This window comes from Ostrinia nubilalis, chromosome 28 (assembly GCF_963855985.1).
Source record: "Ostrinia nubilalis chromosome 28, ilOstNubi1.1, whole genome shotgun sequence".
NCBI classification, from domain to species: Eukaryota; Metazoa; Arthropoda; class Insecta; order Lepidoptera; family Crambidae; genus Ostrinia; species Ostrinia nubilalis.
In genome coordinates, this window is record NC_087115.1 from 3,175,282 (window position 1) to 3,194,101 (window position 18,820).

Sequence of the window (18,820 nt, forward strand, 5' to 3'; positions counted from 1 at the left end):
TATGACATAATATCTTAACAACAGGTTTTGAAATGAAGAACGTAACTGTTTTTTAATTTGCTCTAAAATTGGAAGATTTGGAAAATTACCGGGGGCTTATATCGATGTTGCCAGAAAGGGAATATTCCTTGACGATCGGGGGAATTTTTCTCCCTCAAAAAAACAAACAAAAAAATAGAGAAATCTAATCAAGTAAAAGAGATAGTGAGTTTGTTATAGTTCTAGATAGTACCCTTTTCTTCCAGGAGAATCAAATGCAGAATCAAATTTAGAATTGAGTGAGTCACAAACTTCTGGTCCACAGAGATGCTAAGCTCCTAAATTAGGTCGATAAATCATATTGTCATTTCCCAAATTGTAGCGCAGCTGGGTTCTTGAAATGTTACTTAACAATAGGGAGGGCGAGAGAAAATTCCAGGAAATTCATAGAATCATCTGGCAACACAGACATAATTCTGCTAATAATTCCATTCCAAAGATCCCTATAAATAAGAAAATAAGTCGAAGTGCTTGGAGTAGATAATACAAAATCGATAGATTCAAGATCGCAAAAAGCTGCGTGGGTTTAAAGGGTATTAAGACAAACGGGTCGAGAAAAGGGCGGTGTTAATTAGTAATTAATACCTTTTTGCGACGCAAAACAATGTCGAATCATAGGGAATTAATTCCTATTGTCTATGCCAGACGTTGCAGGTTTGAAGTGCATATGAACTAAGACAAAATTGGATTTCGGAGAAAGATATTATTACATCTAGCTAGTAAATAAAGTTTTCCGTTGGTCTGACACAGAAAGGTTATATTGCGAGCGTAAGCATCTTTCCAAACTTTTAAGTTATTTACCAAAAGCAAGCCAAAAACATAATGTTGAGTTTTCATATAACCAATAACCAACACAATGACATAATGAGTATTGTGGATATCTACATTTTCATCCCTTTTAGTTTTATTTCGGGACAAAAAGTAGACATAAACTTCTCCAAGACTTCAAAATTGATTCAGTGTTGTAGGCATGAAAAGGTTCCGAACTTTCACGGTTAATATAATTACGGTTACATTATTATTATTTTTAGTCGGTGTCTTCTCCAAGGGATGCGCAATAAGCAAGGGCGTCCGCGGAAGACCAGCTTCGTGACTTGCCCTTTTGAGCATGTCACGATAAATGCTGAGCTATTGGCACAGTTTTTTTCTTACCTTTAACTCTTTGTTTTATAGCCTATGTATTCAAGTGTTTTTGTTGGTTTTTTCTGTATTGTCTTTTAATGTGTCAATAAACCTATTCTATTCTAAAGTCCGACAATGTATCAATCCTGACATGACCTACCGTACTGATAAGAGCACACATTGTCTCTCGGTTATCGATGAGAGCGAAAGCGCCCTTGACATTAGCGATGCGAATATTGCTCTATGTCAGACGGCTAAAATTAGGCGCACACGCATCGCTGAATTTGAAGATATAACGTTGGCCTAGATCAGGATTTTTTATAACAAAGTTTTTATTTTACTATTAAATACAACTTGGAGTGTGGTTCTGTGAGAGTAGAATAGGACCAGAGTGAATGTCGTAAAAGGGACACATGCGAACGTGATGCCTTTCCAATCCGTCTATCCAGCGTGAGGATAGTGTGTGGTTTAGTCCGGTTGAGTAGAACAGAACAACTTACTACCCATGGACGTTATGAAAGATGACTAAGGGACGAATATGTGAACATCAGGCCTTTCCAAGTCCAACCCATCTGGCCAGCGTGGGAAGTGCTGCACGAAATCCAAAAATCTTAATCCTCCTAAAAATCTTCTGGCAAATTAGTCGTGCTGTTGCAGGGGTGAACAAGACTAGATGATGATAATGATGGCAGGCTAGACGTTACTTTTTCTAAGGAATACAAATAGATTCGCTCGATTGATTTGTTCCATGAACAAGACATTCGACATGTACTCCAATATTTGCGCAAACAATTAATACCCACATAACCAGAACCATAGATCCACTAGTTTCTTGCACCTGACTTGCTAAAACCACTATAAATGTCATCAGTGTATGTAACACACGTAGCATTTTGGCATATACCACGTAACAGAAAATTTCCAACGACCTCAGCTAATATCGTTCCTGCAAACTGCAAGTATAAAGGCATTCCGATGTAGTTGTTGTAAGACCTTGACCCAATAACGCAGGTCATTTATTCGCGTTGCACAATATAGCACAGATTCCACAATATGACTTGTATGCTTGTATTCAATTAGTATTTTAGCGAAACAGATTCTCGGTTTGGTCCAGGATTTTGAAATACGAGACAGAAGATACCTGAACTTTACAAGGCATTAAGGGTGAAGAAGATATCAACCAATACGCAATAATGCAGGAACTGAAAAATAATATTCAAGCCTTGGGGATAGTCAATTGATTCATTGCTAATAAATAGTCGACTGTCAGTGACAAATAAATTACAGATAAACTAAAATTCATAAAGGAAAATATTACAACGCTCACCGTCTTAGAAGACAGTGTGAAGAAGCTGTTATCACGAATTAAGACAAAGATGAAGAAATCAAGTCACTAGGACACTAGCACAACAATCCTGGATATTACGCACGCACCTTTCATGTATCCTGTACAAGAACATGACCATCCCTCGCGGACTTTACACGTTAGACAATTGCGTTAAGAATACACATTTTCATATTCCCACGACCAACCACTGTCATGTGTACAGCAGAAATACCCAACTACCGAAAGCGCCCTTGACATTAGCGAGGTGCGTCATGGGTTACCTAATTCCGCTGATCTATAATTAACGAAGATCAGCGCTTGGGTACATAACTGTGGCAATAATAAATAACAACGCGCGAAGCTAGATTCAGAATTACAGAATGAAGGTAAAATATTCAATCTCTAGAGTAGATTGAGGCTTGATTACTTGAATTTCAATCAATCATAGGGCAGAATCTGTGGTTTGTTTGTATTAGAGATGTAACGGAGCTTCGATTCCGGTTCCGTTAAGTCGGAACTTCCGATTATTATTACACTTTCGGTTCCGACTTCGGTTCCGATACTTTTGTATCAGATGTTAATCGGAGGTCGAACGAAACAAAGCGGGCGGCGCGCGACGGCCTGTGCCGAACAGATTCATACGTGTCGCGCGGCTGATAATATTGGCGCTCCTGTAGAAAAACGGGCAAGAATGGAATTACCAGCAGAAGCTAGCCATAGTAATGTCCAAACAGTTTTGTCGAATATATTGTTAAGTAGTGATGAAGACGATGATGATACAACATCTGGAAGATATGCAGTTTTTGACAAATTTGTTGTAATGAAAAGAATGCTAAATGAGTACAATAAAGAAAAACGTATAAGTATTAGTGATGATCCGTTATTGTGGTGGAAAGTAAATGGAAATAAAAAATTCCAGCCCCTACAATCAATTGCCCGGCAATATTTGTCATGTCCACCGGACTCAGTACCTAGCTAGCGAACAACTTTTTAGTGGTGCTGGCCTAATTTACGACTCTTTAAGAAATAGATTGGATGGGGACAAAGCATCAAAGCTTTTGTTCATAAAGTACAATACATTACTTTTGGAGTCCATTTTGATTTAATTTGTTTTAGCTTTTGTTCATTTATTGTAATGTAACCAAATGTAACACGCTACTTTGGGTTTTAATTTTAATTAAACTTTAAATTCATTAATTTTATTGTTTATTTGGAATTATGCCAATTTTGTTTTTTATTTTATAATCTATCTATCTATATATATAAAAATGAAACCCGTTTTCCGTTGTCACGACATAACATTAAAACGGCTTGACCGATTTGGCTGATTTTTTTTTGTAGTTTTCTAATACTCTGTACAAGGTTTTTACGGAAAAAAATATAAAGAAAATCTCTACGCTAAGGCGGTACGAAGTTCGCCGGGTCAGCTAGTAATAAATAAAAATGAAAAGAATTGACTATAAATCATGTTTTATTTTTCCTTAAACAAACTGACCCTGCCTCCGATTTCGATTCCGATTCCGATAAATCAAATTTGAAAACTCCGATTCCGATTTCGGTTCCGATAAAACTACCTCCGTTACATCTCTGGTTTGTATGTATAACAAAAGAACGTTGGTTTCCCGAAGATTATAATCCGGGCCTTGTCAAGGCGAGAGTGATTACAGGGCAGATATGTACCATCCTAGACTGCATAAAAAAAAATCTCAGTCATATATTCCGTTCTGTGATTGGACTTATTATTAAAATTAAACCAATCAAAAACCTCAATCTACGCTTGAGATAAACTTCAGATTGCTTGAATTTAAAATGTAAAGACCAAAAGCCAGAAGCTGTTCTTGAGTTCGAATCGCGTTTTGAGTCATCTATCTGAGAATAGGTAGGTAGAATATAGCAATTATGTTAACATAGCATGCATATATCATAATAATAGTATGACGCAGGTGATTCTGATTCTTTGAATAAAATGAAGCACTTGACCTCGATCTTACTTAACAGATGTAATATGTGGTGCAATGTTTATTCCAACACCAACTTTGATTGGATTTCAACGTTGCACTTTCAGGAAGTTAGCTTTTGGACTTTTCAATTCTTTTGTGAAACTTCACCAAGAATTAGAATATCATGAATAAAATAAGATTTTTTTTAATGGGATAAGAGGCAAGCTAGCAGACGGATCACCTGATGGTAAACCTAAGACCTAAGGATCTAAGGGCCCTTTCTTTCCCACGACAACCCAGGAGATTTCGCAAAACTGAACTGGACTGCGGACAGTAGCGTGTGTTTCGCATTCCAAATTCTAATGGATCAGTTTTTTCGGGACATTGCCAATCCAACGGGATATTCGTGTGAAAACTACAATTAATCGAGATCCGCTTTGCAATGGAGGGAAGTCGAACCTTAACTTCGAAAGTTCGAACTCCTCTTATGTTCTTCTGATTAATTTCGTTGCGGTTCCAATGACAGTTTAACTTTCCCCCGGGACAAACTTGACTTTCACTGGTTGGGTTTTTATTGGCGGTCAAGCTGTACAGGAGTTGCAGCGGTGGGAACGAGAGGTGGGAATAGTCCCGTACAAATTAATCGGGATCCTGCAAAAAACGGGATCCTTCTTAGAGTCTTAACCTCGAGCAAGGCTCTAAAACTAGTTAGTGCATCCCACTCCGGTTAGACCTTACTCTTGGCCGTAATGCCAAGTAATTCGTCAACGCGCAGCCGTCATGGCCGCGCTGTATATTTAGACGAACAGACTTTGTTGGAACTTTGAGCACACGGTAAACTTGCAGTTGCATGGCAGATACGATCTGTGTGGATAAACTAAGATGTTAGATAAGTTTCCAGCTCGTAACGGGTCTAAATTGATTTGCTATCACGAAGAGGCTGGACCAATTTTTAGACCATATCGTTCAATCGTGTTTTTGCACAGGAAAAGTTTTTGGAAAGATTTGTATGGAACGTAAAAACTACCACTTGGCCAAATATTTTGTCGAAATTGGTTCATTTGAGTGATGATGATGAACTACTAATGAAGTACTAAACTAAACCAATTTGCTGTCTGTAAAGCAAGAAGCTACCTAGATCTTGTTTACTCGAAAACTTTTCTATTCAAATTCAAATTGTGTTTATTGTGAAATCACAGGTACATAAGTCAGGTCATTAAATTTGTATGATAGATCAGCTGTGTCTCACACACGTAGAGGAGTATTACAGATTAGACGAAATCTATACAACAGTACTTCGGTCGGCCTGGTGACCGATTGAGCCACGTTAGACACCTAGCGGCTCATAACTTGGCGGAAAAGTTTAACCATAGTACCTTGCAAAATAACCGTCATTTACAGGAGAAGCTTCATAACGGGTCCCGAGGTTGGTACAAGTAACACAAAAATTACTTACGTAAGAACTAATTATGAAAAGTCAAATTTCAGAAACCGAACCATAGTTTATACTAGCAGTCATATCGTTCACCTTGACTCCACCTGACTGCCTAGTGCTTGTTTACATTGATTGGGGTTGGCAGAACTCTTTGTTTGTTAGCAATCAATCGCATCGTTAGCAACGATACGCGTCCAATTCAGCTTTGGGAGCGATCTGTCAAGTGTTAACCACTCTTGGCAGATTCTGCTGGTACATAGAAAATCATTTTTCATTGATTTTGAATCTTGTTATCTCATCATCATTTCAGCCATAGGACGTCAACTGCTGGCCTATGTTCAGTACCCCAACGATTTCCACAACACGCGGTTGGTAGAAGCTGTATCCAGCCTTCTTGCTAACCTTAACCCTTAAGCTGGTTAAAATAGAGAAATACCGATGAACGCGACATTTTTATACGAGTTACCCATAGTTTGACGTTTCGGCTGTGTTGCAGCAGCCGATGTCATAAACACAAGCACACAAGCAACCTCAAAGGCTCAACCTTTAGCTGGTATAGAGAAAATAATTTTTCATTGGTTTTGAACTCAATGTTATCTCACTCAGCTTGAAAATATGGTGGCATCAATTCCGCCACCACCAGATAAAGGTGCGGTTTCGCACTACTGATCTCTGATCTAGAAAACTGACTAAAGAAACTGGATGTGCTTAAACTACCATACAAATACATAGTTCTACGACTATACCCAGGACCATATTTTCGCGGATTCGGATCAACATTTTGCGAAATCGCTCTCAAGCAGGCAAAATAAAATACCACGCTGTTTTGACCTTTACTACATTGTGCCCAAAAACAATGAAAATGTTTACTGGCTTGCCTGATTTTAAGGTATAAAGCAGGTAGGTGATTTTGTATCTCTTCTATTGTATTTTCTTCACCAATTTGAAAGGGACCAACCTTTCTTTTACCGTCAGGTTTGCAGATCCTTCAACGAAATTGGGTTTTATCATTTACTAAGTTCTACTTGGGTTAAAATAGTAATAAAACGGTAGGGAGCTTGCGGATTCGAATCCTACCTGAAGCACACGATATACTTTTAGGGTAGAGCATATTTTTACCCAGCTGCGTCAGAAAGAGAGTAAAATAGTAACAAGCAACGCGAAAATCGCTCGTTAAATCTCAGCCATTCAAAGAGATCTTTTGATAATCCCATTACGACGCTAAATTAACTGCTGAAAAAAACAACAGTTACAGAAATACATAATTCACAGTTTTGTAACACAAGTATAAATAAACACATGTTTTGGCCGACGTCCAGGGCAATCAGAACAATATTGTTGCCTAATTTTATTCAAAACAGCAGTGCCCTATCTGGTCCCACTTTCATTAAAGTAGTAGTAAAAAATAATGTGCTTCTTTTCGACCTAAACATTTGGACATTACGGGAGTCTGGATAAAGCCCTCCTCCAAGGATTTCTGCAATGGCCTTATGCTGTCCGCATTCAGGCACTACCTTACTAAGATTTTTTTATCCACAACGAGGAAGCTCTTGGTCTGTATCTCATGGTAAGTGATGATCAGGCCGAAGGTGGAAGCGAGCTTCACCCGGAATCCTCAACGGAGGAACTGGCTATCTTACCTCTAACTGCCGGAACACAACAAAGCTGTTAACATTGTTGATATGGCGACAGACTTAGGTAAGATGGTGGTAGCTAGCCAGGCGAACTTAGAACAAGCCCTATCACCAACCAAACCGAACAGAAAAATCTGCCCCCACTGGGAATCAAACCCGGGACCTCTGCGTCTGAAGCAGGTGGTCTTCCCACTAGAACACAGAGGCGGTTAAACCACTAGACCACAGAGGCGGTTAAATTAAATCCCTAAGACCTGGCTGCGGGACAATTCCCACCTCTCGTTCCCACTGCTGCAACTCTTATGTAGCCAGGATCTACAGTTTGTATGCCGATAAAAACCCAATCGAATCGAAGCTAAGTAAGATGGCAAGTTCCTCTGTCGTCGAGGATTCTGGGCGAGGCTCGCTTCCACCTTCAGCCTGATCACTTTCCATCAGGTGAGATGCAGGATGCATGTATTGGTTCCTCGTTTTTGAGGTAAATAATAATATTAGTACGTAATTTGTACTGCACAAATTACTAATAGTCCCATTAACGTCTCTTGGATAGCTTGTTCTCGTGGGTTGGTAATAGTCCAGCAGCGGCGGGGTTTGAACCAGCTTTCCTCGGATATCGAGTCGGCCAGTGCGACACCAACATCGTTGGGCTATTGCCTCACTTTGGCTCAGAATTTTCTGTGACCTTACAACCTACACCAGAAGACCAAGGACTACAAACCACAACTTTTCAGTTTTCAGACAAACCACATTTAAGCGCAAAATTGATTTATATTATGACAACTGGCATTCGGCCAAGCGTGATCGTCACATAATGTCAACGGCCAACGGCTCGCCGCGTCATGTGACGCCAAATCTATTTATTTTGGATTGTCTCTTTGTCAATATGTGAATACTTTGCGAAAAATTGGATGATTTGTGAAAATTTTCTTGATGAAACACAGACGGCCTACTACCAAAACACGATATCCGAAGTTTCGAATGTTTCCATCCCGCTCACGCGAAGCTAGATGCCAGCATGAGCAACAGTGACAGACAAAACCGAAAGTACGTATTCGGCGTTACAGAGTGGCCTGCAGATGTGTGACTTCTGAGATGAGGATGATTTTGAAATTTGATTCGTCACTGATAGACGTAAAGACACGTTCTTATCAATAGGATTGAAGACGTTTGTAGTTCTACAGAGAAAAGCATTATCACCATCATTGATTGAAAAAGAGGCTGACAAAAGTGACTGAGTTTCTTCCGCCACTTCTCAGCGCCAGCCCATATTTTGTCCCGGAATGGTGGTAGGGCAAGCTATATTTGGGACGTGTATAAGCGCCCTGGAAAGGGCCTAAGTACTGAATAAAAGCTTTGACTTTGACTTTCAGTCTATGGCAGTCCACAGCAGGACACAAGAAAACAGAAAGATCGCCATTTGTGACGATTCCGCTACTTTGGTAGAATTCCGCTGGTTATATCCAGGGCACTACCAGCTACCTTCTCGAGGTCGTCGATCCATCGAGCAATGGCAGAATAACTTTCCCCCCGGGACAAACTTGACCTTCACTGGTTGGGTTTTTAATGGCGGTCAAGCTGTAGATCCTGGCCACACAGGAGTTGCACGAGAGCGAGAAGTGGGAATAGTCCCGATCCATCGAGCATAGCATAGAGCTTTTTTCTTTTTTTTTATCCACAACGAGGACGTTCTTGGCCTGTATCTCACCTGATGGTAAGTGATGATCAGGCCAAAGGTGAAAGCGAGCTTCACCCGGAATCCTCAACCACGGAGCTTTTTTTAGCTTCAGCTATATCAGTTCAGATGTCGGTTAATGACAAACAAACAACACTATTTATAGTGTAGTAGAATGATGCAACACACCTTGGTAGTTACGCATCAGAAAAAAAAAATTCTATTCGACTAATACGAGTACAAATCGAAACATCTTGAAGTATTTCTTTTGACCGACTGCATAGAAGTGAGTTATGTTTTCGCCATCTTAATAATCTGCTAATGATAACCGATTTGCGTTTTGACGTCACTACGTCAGACATATCTTTGCATATCATCATTTCCTAAATATTTGCATTTATTCATTGAAGGTTTGAATTTAAATTACAAATCATCGATTTCGTATCTCGCAGATAATTTTTAAATAAAAATTCAAGCGCTAGGTTTATTATAAGACTTTTAACCAATACAATCACCCTTATCAGTCTAGAATCTCTTATCAATCGGCTAAAAAATCCATCGGCAGTTATCGAGTTATCTAAATGCCCATTTAGGGTATTTAGAAATCCCGTATAATTTGTGACGTAACTATCACATATCAAATTCATCAGCTTAGTCATTTACAAATACGTTTATTTCTTTAACTTAGCCTATCTAGCAGATAGGTTGATCAGCAGGGTGATCAAAGTGCATGCATTTTGGATGGGATGGATAAAAAGTCCCATGGATATATGGATGGATAAAAAGTCCACTTTGATCACCAAGGTGATCTTATCCATGGGTGATCAAAAGACACCAAAGTGTCACCTGGAGTGGAGTCCACTTTGATCACGCTGGTGATCAAATCCAGGTGATCAAAGTGGATAGACCAAGTTATCCATCGTACAGGCTCGTTCTCATTTGAAATTAGGCACAATTTTATTGAGGTGATGGTTGGAAAATACGAGTATAACCATCCCAAAGGTGGACCGATGACCTCGTGAAGGTAGCAGGAAGGCACTGGATGTAGGCCGCTGCCAACCGGCCATTGTGGAAGTCATTGGGGGAGGCCTATGTTTAGCAGTGGACGTCATATGACTGAAATGATGATGATGATGATGATCCCAAAAGATCTGCCCCCCGAGAAAAGTGGTAAAACGTGACAGTTTTAATTTCGAAATCGCTTCGCCCAAGCGTTTATTTTATGAAGTTACTTAGCTTCGTGGAAGGACTCGCGCAGTGAGTGTGCGTGCGCGACAGCAACATAATTACGCGCGAGCGATAAGGATGGGTAGCTTGGGGTCATTGGACAAAATTCTACGTGCTCACAGACCGGGCTTTAGCTGTTCTTCTTGTGCTGTGACAAGAGCTCTACAAAAATGTTAACGATCCATTTGGCGCGGGTCGCGGATTCAATTCCCGAAATGGAATGTCTTGGGGAGTTCCTTAAGTCGTTTGTAGTTATTACATGTCTTGCCTAGATTAAAACCTAGAATAAGAAAAATACTTTTCTAGGACTTTAGTAGGGAAAGGACTATCTTTTTTACTTGGTGCTAAGAATTCTTGCGTATGAAATTCTGGGCAGCAACAGCAGCAATTCTTTACGTGTTGTCTTTTAGGCCTGTTCTTCCAGGTATTTTGAATTCAGGTATTAAAGCTACTACTGTAAAGGAGGCCCAAAAGATAAGGAGATATGTAAAGAGCCCTATAAGGAATATCTTTTTTATTGAAGTTCTTATGGGCCAAATCTTGGTCAAGGTTAGAAACCACGATAGCCGAAGAAGTCGGACTAGCAGATTCTTCATGCGAGAAACGCGGGTTCGAATCCCGCCGCCGCTCGACTATTGTGGTGAGCCTTGTAACACAAGCATATTTAGCTTAGTACAAGGGGTTAACGGGACTATAGATCGTTTCATCCACGAAGACGCGCCTCACCAATGTTTAGTCTCGGTCGCGCGGGGTGCGGGGAGTTTGATCCGAGCAATTCGAGCGTCATTATTGTAGTGTGCGTGTGCACTCATGGATGATTTAGCGTGTACCGATATCACTAAAACATTCGCGGAAGATTGGTAGGGCGCGTCTTCGTGGATGAAACGATCTATAAAATAATCTAATTTTTGAGCAAAGACGATTCACAATACTTTCACGGATTCGGATCGGATGTAGAAACCTTTCTTACTAAAAAAAGCAGACTGGTGCATTCTCAAATTATTTAACCCAATTCTGTATGATATAATCGCATATTTTATGTACATAACTACAGAATTACGCAACCTACCTTTAACCAAGGGTAAAAACAAAAAGAGCAAGTTCAACCACAGTGAAAGTATGAGTATGAGATTGACATATTAAGAACGGATGTTATGCAAACGTGTGCAATTAAATGCAATTCAGCGCGCCTTTGTCGGGCAAATGATATTTAATTTGTGTTTAATCGTGAGACGGATAGTGTTGAGCGAATTGACAGTTGTAACAACGATCCTTCTAATCCTACCAGGAAAGTTCTTGAGTGGAGACCACGAGCCGGAAGACGTAGCGTGGGCAGGCCACCCACTAGGTGAAGGTCGTGGGAGGTGCCTGGATGCGAGCGGCGCAGGACCGGTCTTTGTGGAAATCCTTGGGGGAGGCCTTTGTCCAACTGTGGACGTCTTTCGGCTGAAACGATGTGACAGACTAAATTTCACGCGGGTGAAGCCGCGGGCGGAAAGCTAGTGATATATACATTTTAATCGTGACTCCGTGTGTTGTGCAAATTGACAGTTGGAACAATGATTTTCTTTATAATGAGGATCAGTACTGTTGTAGAAAATTCAATAAAACTAGTATCTACGTTAATCTTTAAGACATAAGAAAGATATATCTTTTTGAATTATCCAAATCGGACCATTACTTACGAAGATATTAAGTAATAAATATAGGCCGTTTTTGCCGCTAAAAGTCAACGTACGCAAGGCCGCGTGACGTCATTATATCCGAATCGAGCGCAGCCGGCGTACTAATGGGATGGAAAATATTTTTTTCCGGCTAAACTATCACTTTTAGAAAAAAACTTTTAATAACATTTATTCTTCAAAATAAAGTAACCTATCGACCAGTAATTTTTAAAAATAAAAATTGTGAAAAATAAGTATTGCTATGTCCAAAAACCACATTTTCATAGGATTCGATGCAATGCGGAGACGCGGTTGGGGTGAGTGTAACTTAATGATTGTTTGTATTGAACATAATAATACTTAATATGATGCTAATACCCAGTTTCTGGCCTGGGGGGGGGGGGGGGGGGGATAAGTCATACTCAGCTTATAGCCTGGTGGGAGGGGCAAGCCTTACCCAGCTGCTGGCCTTGGTGGGAGGGGGGAGAGGCAAGTCATACCCAGTTTCTGGCCTGGGGGGGGGGGGGGGTAAGTAATACCCAGCTTCCGGCCGAGGGGGAGTCATACCTAGCTTATGCTTATGGACTGGGGGAAGGGGCTAGCCTTACCCAGCTTCTGGCTTGGGGAGAGGGGGGGGGGGGAAGGGGTCAAGTCATAACCAGTTTCTAGGGCTGGGGGGAGGGGCTAGCCTTACCCAGCTTATGGCCTGGGGGAGGGGGGGGTCAAGTCATACCCAGTTTCTGGCATTTCTGGCATGGGGGGGTGTCATACCCAGCTTCTGGCCGAAGGGGAGTCATATCCAGCTTATGCTTATGGCCTGGGGGTAGGGGCAAGCCTTACCTAGCTTCTGGCCTGGGGGGAGGGGGAGGGGTCAAGTCATACCCAGTTTCGGGCCGGGGGGGGGGGTAAATCATACCCAACTTCTGGCCGAGGGGGAAGTCATGCCCAGTTTATGACCTGGGGAGAGGAGAGGGGCGGGGTAATCATACCCAGCTTCTAGGCTAAGATTAAATAGATTTCCAGCACGGAGCGGCTGTCCTTCCTGCAGCAGCTGGCCCGCCCATGGGAACGGCGAATAGATAGGTAGGTGCGTAGGTTTAACTCAGAAAAACTAAATAACAGGTAGGTATTATTAAGTGTACATCGAAATGATTTTCATAGCAATGTCATATTGTTAGAAGTTATACCTTATTGTTAGAAGTAAATAAATTAATACTTATACATTTTTATATTTTACTTGGAAGAAGATATGACTCTAACAACACTTATGTACACTTTATTTGAATAAATCGCCAAATATACCACCGCGGAGACCCCAATCGCGTCTCTGCGTGCCATTGAATCGTATGAGCGTATGGATTTTTTGCGTTATTTTTCACAATTTCCATTTTTAAAAATTACCTATCGATAGCTTACTTTATTCTGATGAATAAATGTCATTACAAGTTTTTCTCTAAAACTGATAATTTGGCTAGAAAAAAATATTTTCTATCCACGCAGTACGCCGGCAGCGTTCGGATCGGATATAATGACGTCATCGTCCCCGCGCCGGGCGGTCAGTGAACTTTTTTAGTAATTTGGCCATAACTTCGTCAATTTTTGTCGTAGAACAAAAATTTTTGCACTGTGTATTAAGGATTTCTTAGCCCTATAAATCTGCATTCACAGCTAAAAATCGAAATGATCCTCATTGCGCGAGCGCATCATCCAGTTTATAAAGAAATAAACTTCTATTACAAGTTTAGGGTTATCATCATCTGATGATGATGATAACCTTCCTTCCTGCTACCTTTCAGGTCATCGGTCTACCTTGCTGCCCCATCGGCCGTCAGTTCTGCGTACTTGTGTCCTGCCCATGTATACTATGTATCCAATATCTCTACTAACTTCATTATCACTACAAACAAAGTCGCTTTCAGCTGTCTGTCCCTATGTATGCTTAGAACTTTAAAACTACGCGATGGATTTGATGTGGATTTTTTAATAGATAGGGGTGATTCAAAAGGAAGGATAGGCATACTTAGCCCTCGTGCCAAGCTGGGGCGGGTCGCTAGTTTACATATAAGCTGCTCACATCTCTATCTCTAGTAGAGCAATACTTCAATGGATCTTGGGCGCTATAGCAAATCTTGATAAATATAAATGTGACTGTACAAAAGATATTGCTCCGTCCACGAAATCAGGATTGACGTACTTACAACGTGTACTTTTTATTATCAGTGTGACAGCGTTATCACGAAGTATTGATATAACCTCAATAACGCCACATGGATGGGTTATGTCATCTGTAGTTCCAATTCTTTATAGTTTCGTTTCAGCCAAATGACGTCCACTGCTGGACAAAGATTTCCAGATTTCTGCAACGACCAGTTCTGGGCTGCCTGCACCCAGGCTCTTCCCGCGACCCTCACCATTTGTTTATGGTAAAGAGATTCCAGAGAAAGAGAGGAGGTCAACCGTCGAATCCAACTCGACTGGGCAGCGTTCGGGAAACAACGCAACATCTTTTCGTCCAAAATACCTCAGTGCCTGAAGATGAAAGTTTACAACCAATGTGTGTTACCAGTGATGACTTATGGCTCGGAAACGTGGCCTCTCACTCTGGGCCTTATACAGAAGCTCAAAGTTGCACAGCGTGCTATGGAGAAGGCTATGCTCAGTGTTTCTTTGCGAGATCGAATCAGAAACGAGGAGATCCGTAAACGAGCTAAAGTCGCTGACATAGCCCGGCGGATTAGCAAGCTGAAGTGGCAATGGGCAGGGCACATAGTACGCAGAACTGACGGCCGATGGGGCAGCAAGGTTCTGGAATGAAGGCCGCGTACCGGAAAACGCAGCGTGGGGCGTGCACCCACAAGGTGGACCGATGACATCATAAGGGTGGCAGGGAGGCGCTGGACGCAGGCCGTTACCAATCAATCAAGGACCTATGTTGAGCTGTGGACGTCCTATGGCTGAAATGATGATAATGAAAGAGATTCATTTCGAAAAATGGCCGTGTGGTTCCCGCCCAGTCACAGAACACCCTCATTCCCATGGAAGTCGTAAGGCGACTAAGGGGCAAATGGCAACACCAGGTATCTCCAACCCGTCTGACAAACGTGGGGAGTATAGATCAAATCCTCAACTTGCTTCTGGTAATTTAGAGGGTCGTGCTCCTGCAGTGAAGACTAGATGACGCAGATTCGCAACAGTTGAGAAGCGATTCCAAAATGAAAACTGACACGAATTATTTCTTCGTTTAGGGATGAAAGTCGCTTGCCGATGCAAGTATGTATACATTTTTAGGTAAAAAAAATATTGCTGACTCGAAATTAAATAGAAATGCGATTGCGATTGGAATACAAGTATGCAATGGGTCATTCCATCGTTTCGGGTGTTACGTTCGTACACACATATTCAACAATTTCATGTATTTTGAAATAGTATTTTAATAATGTTAGTGCCTTAATCTGTCCGTTTTTAGTTGTTTTATCTTAATAATAAAGTTTGTACAGCTTAGGATGTAGGATAACGAAAATATGAGTCGAAAAGTGTGCGTTTCGGGCGTTACGAGATTTTGCCTCTATGTTCTGACTGTTGCTGCATTTACTCGAAATTTAGCGAATTTTCTTAAGGAATCATACCTAAAACTTACAGGACTTCTAAAGTATGACATTTACAAACCATGTAACATACAATCAACATTTTGCGAAATCGCTCTCAAGCAGGCAAAATAAAATACCACGCTGTTTTGACCTTTACTACATTGTGCCCAAAAACAATGAAAATGTTTACTGGCTTGCCTGATTTTAAGGTATAAAGCAGGTAGGTGATTTTGTATCTCTTCTATTGTATTTTCTTCACCAATTTGAAAGGGACCAACCTTTCTTTTACCGTCAGGTTTGCAGATCCTTCAACGAAATTGGGTTTTATCATTTACTAAGTTCTACTTGGGTTAAAATAGTAATAAAACGGTAGGGAGCTTGCGGATTCGAATCCTACCTGAAGCACACGATATACTTTTAGGGTAGAGCATATTTTTACCCAGCTGCGTCAGAAAGAGAGTAAAATAGTAACAAGCAACGCGAAAATCGCTCGTTAAATCTCAGCCATTCAAAGAGATCTTTTGATAATCCCATTACGACGCTAAATTAACTGCTGAAAAAAACAACAGTTACAGAAATACATAATTCACAGTTTTGTAACACAAGTATAAATAAACACATGTTTTGGCCGACGTCCAGGGCAATCAGAACAATATTGTTGCCTAATTTTATTCAAAACAGCAGTGCCCTATCTGGTCCCACTTTCATTAAAGTAGTAGTAAAAAATAATGTGCTTCTTTTCGACCTAAACATTTGGACATTACGGGAGTCTGGATAAAGCCCTCCTCCAAGGATTTCTGCAATGGCCTTATGCTGTCCGCATTCAGGCACTACCTTACTAAGATTTTTTTATCCACAACGAGGAAGCTCTTGGTCTGTATCTCATGGTAAGTGATGATCAGGCCGAAGGTGGAAGCGAGCTTCACCCGGAATCCTCAACGGAGGAACTGGCTATCTTACCTCTAACTGCCGGAACACAACAAAGCTGTTAACATTGTTGATATGGCGACAGACTTAGGTAAGATGGTGGTAGCTAGCCAGGCGAACTTAGAACAAGCCCTATCACCAACCAAACCGAACAGAAAAATCTGCCCCCACTGGGAATCAAACCCGGGACCTCTGCGTCTGAAGCAGGTGGTCTTCCCACTAGAACACAGAGGCGGTTAAACCACTAGACCACAGAGGCGGTTAAATTAAATCCCTAAGACCTGGCTGCGGGACAATTCCCACCTCTCGTTCCCACTGCTGCAACTCTTATGTAGCCAGGATCTACAGTTTGTATGCCGATAAAAACCCAATCGAATCGAAGCTAAGTAAGATGGCAAGTTCCTCTGTCGTCGAGGATTCTGGGCGAGGCTCGCTTCCACCTTCAGCCTGATCACTTTCCATCAGGTGAGATGCAGGATGCATGTATTGGTTCCTCGTTTTTGAGGTAAATAATAATATTAGTACGTAATTTGTACTGCACAAATTACTAATAGTCCCATTAACGTCTCTTGGATAGCTTGTTCTCGTGGGTTGGTAATAGTCCAGCAGCGGCGGGGTTTGAACCAGCTTTCCTCGGATATCGAGTCGGCCAGTGCGACACCAACATCGTTGGGCTATTGCCTCACTTTGGCTCAGAATTTTCTGTGACCTTACAACCTACACCAGAAGACCAAGGACTACAAACCACAACTTTTCAGTTTTCAGACAAACCACATTTAAGCGCAAAATTGATTTATATTATGACAACTGGCATTCGGCCAAGCGTGATCGTCACATAATGTCAACGGCCAACGGCTCGCCGCGTCATGTGACGCCAAATCTATTTATTTTGGATTGTCTCTTTGTCAATATGTGAATACTTTGCGAAAAATTGGATGATTTGTGAAAATTTTCTTGATGAAACACAGACGGCCTACTACCAAAACACGATATCCGAAGTTTCGAATGTTTCCATCCCGCTCACGCGAAGCTAGATGCCAGCATGAGCAACAGTGACAGACAAAACCGAAAGTACGTATTCGGCGTTACAGAGTGGCCTGCAGATGTGTGACTTCTGAGATGAGGATGATTTTGAAATTTGATTCGTCACTGATAGACGTAAAGACACGTTCTTATCAATAGGATTGAAGACGTTTGTAGTTCTACAGAGAAAAGCATTATCACCATCATTGATTGAAAAAGAGGCTGACAAAAGTGACTGAGTTTCTTCCGCCACTTCTCAGCGCCAGCCCATATTTTGTCCCGGAATGGTGGTAGGGCAAGCTATATTTGGGACGTGTATAAGCGCCCTGGAAAGGGCCTAAGTACTGAATAAAAGCTTTGACTTTGACTTTCAGTCTATGGCAGTCCACAGCAGGACACAAGAAAACAGAAAGATCGCCATTTGTGACGATTCCGCTACTTTGGTAGAATTCCGCTGGTTATATCCAGGGCACTACCAGCTACCTTCTCGAGGTCGTCGATCCATCGAGCAATGGCAGAATAACTTTCCCCCCGGGACAAACTTGACCTTCACTGGTTGGGTTTTTAATGGCGGTCAAGCTGTAGATCCTGGCCACACAGGAGTTGCACGAGAGCGAGAAGTGGGAATAGTCCCGATCCATCGAGCATAGCATAGAGCTTTTTTCTTTTTTTTTATCCACAACGAGGACGTTCTTGGCCTGTATCTCACCTGATGGTAAGTGATGATCAGGCCAAAGGTGAAAGCGAGCTTCACCCGGAATCCTCAACCACGGAGCTTTTTTTAGCTTCAGCTATATCAGTTCAGATGTCGGTTAATGACAAACAAACAACACTATTTATAGTGTAGTAGAATGATGCAACACACCTTGGTAGTTACGCATCAGAAAAAAAAAATTCTATTCGACTAATACGAGTACAAATCGAAACATCTTGAAGTATTTCTTTTGACCGACTGCATAGAAGTGAGTTATGTTTTCGCCATCTTAATAATCTGCTAATGATAACCGATTTGCGTTTTGACGTCACTACGTCAGACATATCTTTGCATATCATCATTTCCTAAATATTTGCATTTATTCATTGAAGGTTTGAATTTAAATTACAAATCATCGATTTCGTATCTCGCAGATAATTTTTAAATAAAAATTCAAGCGCTAGGTTTATTATAAGACTTTTAACCAATACAATCACCCTTATCAGTCTAGAATCTCTTATCAATCGGC

General features: G+C 41.2%; 1 protein-coding gene across 1 annotated transcript in view; it reads right to left on the reverse strand.

Annotated features, from left to right (window-relative positions):
* The window catches only part of LOC135085198 (la-related protein 1-like), a 97,360-nt gene that overhangs the window by 68,475 nt on the left and 10,065 nt on the right, over nt 1-18,820 (reverse strand). The gene's annotated exons all lie outside the window — the stretch shown is intronic.